At 39.6% G+C, this 3,509-nt stretch overlaps 1 protein-coding gene across 3 annotated transcripts in view; it reads right to left on the reverse strand.

The window, feature by feature from the left end:
* Nucleotides 1-3,509, reverse strand: part of LOC118736888 — a 22,729-nt gene that overhangs the window by 9,230 nt on the left and 9,990 nt on the right. The window lies entirely within an intron of this gene.

Raw genomic sequence — 3,509 nt, forward strand, 5'->3', positions numbered from 1 at the left:
TCTCAAACGGTTTTAGAGAAAATGCTCATACCGACGTAATTTACACCGATTTCAGTAAAGCTTTTGACAAAGTATGTCACTCGTTACTCATCCGTGAACTCGACCTAATCGGCTTTCAGCCCAGTCTTCTTCAATGCATCTCATCTTACCTCTCTGATAGAACACAAAGAGTTATTGTTAATAATTGTTCTTCCAACATCATTAAAGTTTCTTCAGGAGTTCCTCAGGGAAGCTACCTTGGTCCGATTCTGTTCCTGATATTCATTAATGATATTTCTTCTATAATAAAACATTCAAAAATTTTAATGTATGCCGATGATGTGAAACTTTTTAAAACATTGTCCTCTATCGAAGAAAGGTCCTTGTTACAAGCGGATCTGAACAACGTGGTTAGTTCGTGTAATACAAACTATATGCCACTAATCCTTCAAAAATGTAAAGTTATGTGTTTCTCTCGGAGGGCTGTTCAACCAGCTGTTTATTCAATATCAAATTATAATCTGGAGCAGGTATCCAATTTTGTCGATCTTGGTATCACAAACTCAATTTCAACCATCATATTAATGTTACAGTCAATAAAGCCAAAGGCGTTTTTGCATTTGTAAGGCGATGGTCAAAAGAGCTCAAAGATCCTTATGTTACAAAAGCTCTTTTTACCAGTTTAGTTAGACCTATACTAGAATACGGATCTATTGTTTGGAATCCCCGCTACCAAGTTCATTCAGAAAGGATTGAATCAATTCAAAAAGAATTCTTGCTTTTTGCATTGCGTAATTTTAACTGGGATTCAGATTACAATCTCCCCCCCTTACAGAAGTCGTCTAAAGCTCATAAATTTGCCTACACTCGCAAGTCGTAGAGAAATGCTGGGTATAATATTTATCGTAAAATTAATGACAGGCTTGATTAATAGCCCGGCCCTCCTGGCTGAGGTAAATTTTAATGTTCCTTCTCGAGTGTCAAGACACTTTCGACCTCTATTTTTAAAGCCATGCAAAACTAATTTTTCTAAACGAATCATTCCGTGGTTTATGTCAAGATTTTAACTGTCATTCCAGCACGTTTGACGTATCGGACTCGATTTTTACTATAAAGAAAACTATTATTTCCACTCTCAATAATTGAAATACTATCTTTAGCATATCCAATCAGCTGATGAATTTGATTCTGTAGCTGAATAGTTTTAGATCTCGACACTTAACAAACTCCTGTTTCCACTACTCGGCACCAAAAAAATAAACACAAAAAAAAAGAAAAAAGGTTCCGTACGTCATGCGCCCCTCATGTCGGTTGGGCGGGAATGGAGGGTAAAAAGCCGTTGGGATTAATTAATTAAAATATACCGAGCACTACATATATCCTCCACAGTGGGGCTCGACTAAACCACGGATTTCGACCTGGTCGACCACGCCATCTGCGCTGGCTCCTAAAATAACCTTTGTGACAAGCAGCCATCGGTATTTAGAAGTAAAATATCTAAACAGCGGATAATTACAACAGCTTGTTCCAGAAGTCGGCGTATTATCACATTCCGTAGAGCGCGAAATTTGCAAATATCTTCTATCAAGTCCATGCACTTTTCATAAAGAACGACGAGATTAAGATCTCAACTGTAATCACCAACAAAATCCTTGGCAGTTAGGGAAGATATAAGGAGACCCTTCTAGTCATATATAAATCCATCGGACGGTAAGTAATAAACTAGGCTACGTCAGTGTGGACCATAAGGAACAGCGACTCTCAATTGACTCTCTACTAAACCTACCCACATGCCTCACAATGAGGCGAAAATGCTTCAGGTTAAACGCTACAACAGGGTTATTTCTAATCATTGTTTGTTCAGCTATAATTGGCAAAATACCCTAAACATAACCTTATATTGTAGGCAGAACGATGTCACCGCGCTACTCCAGCAGATATGTAAGTCAACTGGAAGGATATAAAGTTAAGCATGCGATAAATACACTGAATCGCGAGAACTTACTTTATCGCGAAGCGGTGGAAATCGTCATCTCCACTTTTCGTAAAAGCATCGTACTTGGAGGCTCTCAAAATGGTAAACACAGGGGAAACGCGAATTATTATAGTCCAACTCAGATCTCCCTGTAGGCTAAACTTTTACAAAACCAGTATTGAGCCGGTGATAGCAGACCCATGCCTAACATTCGCAAACCATCCGCACAAATATTCGCATCTCTTATAAGAGAAATGACGGCCTTTAACTGATGCAAATTAATTTGAGTTCTCGACTTTTTACGGTAGCACGAATTCTTCCGGTACAATCGAAGACGTACTGTAGGAAATATTAAATAATCTTTGGATGAACTGACAGCTCGATTCCGATGTCTTCCGAAGTAAAGTATTTAGGTTTAATCCTACTCCGAGCAAAATACCTCCAAAGCCTTAACATCGTCCTGGAAATGTGACCAGTCCTTTGGTAAAACGTAATTAACTATGCATCTGTGGTGTGGTAGTGTAGACCTTTAATCAATAGCGTGGGAAATATGCTTGCGCCAGACTTCAGAAACAACGGCAGTGTGATCTACGACAGCTGTTTCTACAACACCCGGGTCTGCTGTGAATGCAGTGCTAAATTCACCGTCACTTAGTATTTTTTATCCGAGGGGAAGTCCTTAAGGCCACCTGTAGGCTTAAAAATTTGAGTGCTGAGTTGGAGGCCCCCATTGTGATGGAAAGACCAAATGGAGAAGGACTTTGCTTCTCTTGAAATTACCAACTGGCGTCAGTCGGCACAGAACAGAAGCGACTGGCGTGCTTTGTTGAACTCGACCAAAATCGCTTAGGTGGTTACAGTGCCAAAGAAGAAGAAGAAGAAGTTATGGTACAGTGTGGAGTGAGGCGGAAATTTCTGGAGGCAGAAATTTAGATTTGAATGTCTTTTTGATTCCACAGGATAGTACATCACCGTGGGCTCTCCTGAAGAGATACCACAATGTCGAGTCCCCGGTGTACGTTTTAGTACCTTTTCCATCGTTTTATTTTTATCTGCAATACGCCCACTCCGTAAGTTTGTGGTCTTCTTAAAATTAAGTAGGTGAACGATTTGAGTTAATTCTTTTTTTGGTCAATTTGGTTACGCCAAATGCCTAAAATGCGAGTGAAACCAACTCCACACTCTTCGTACTTTTTTTTAAAAAAAAAGCCTGGCTTTCAAAATTTATGCACGTCAAACACTTAGCCATATATATATATATGTATGCAACCTTCTGCACATATTTTTAAGTACGTACATATACGTCAAGTGCATTCACACTCAGCGCGCGCTTAAGAAGTTCAAGTCGAAATTGTTAAAAAGCGGAATTCTGAAAGAAAGTAGGTAAACCACAAAGAAAATAATCAATCTGAGCCACTTTATGCGCTTAAATTGAGCGGTTTCGGCTTGAAGAAGCGCTTGCAACACACACACACACAACCGGATACACAACCACATTTAGTTAGTTAGTATGTACGCTTGCAAGTTGAGGCGGAACGCAGCTCAGCGCTAGATT

The sequence above is a fragment of the Rhagoletis pomonella genome, unplaced genomic scaffold (genome assembly GCF_013731165.1).
Source record: "Rhagoletis pomonella isolate Grant_MI unplaced genomic scaffold, Rhpom_1.0 Rhpom_scaffold_00004, whole genome shotgun sequence".
Lineage (NCBI taxonomy): Eukaryota > Metazoa > Arthropoda > Insecta > Diptera > Tephritidae > Rhagoletis > Rhagoletis pomonella.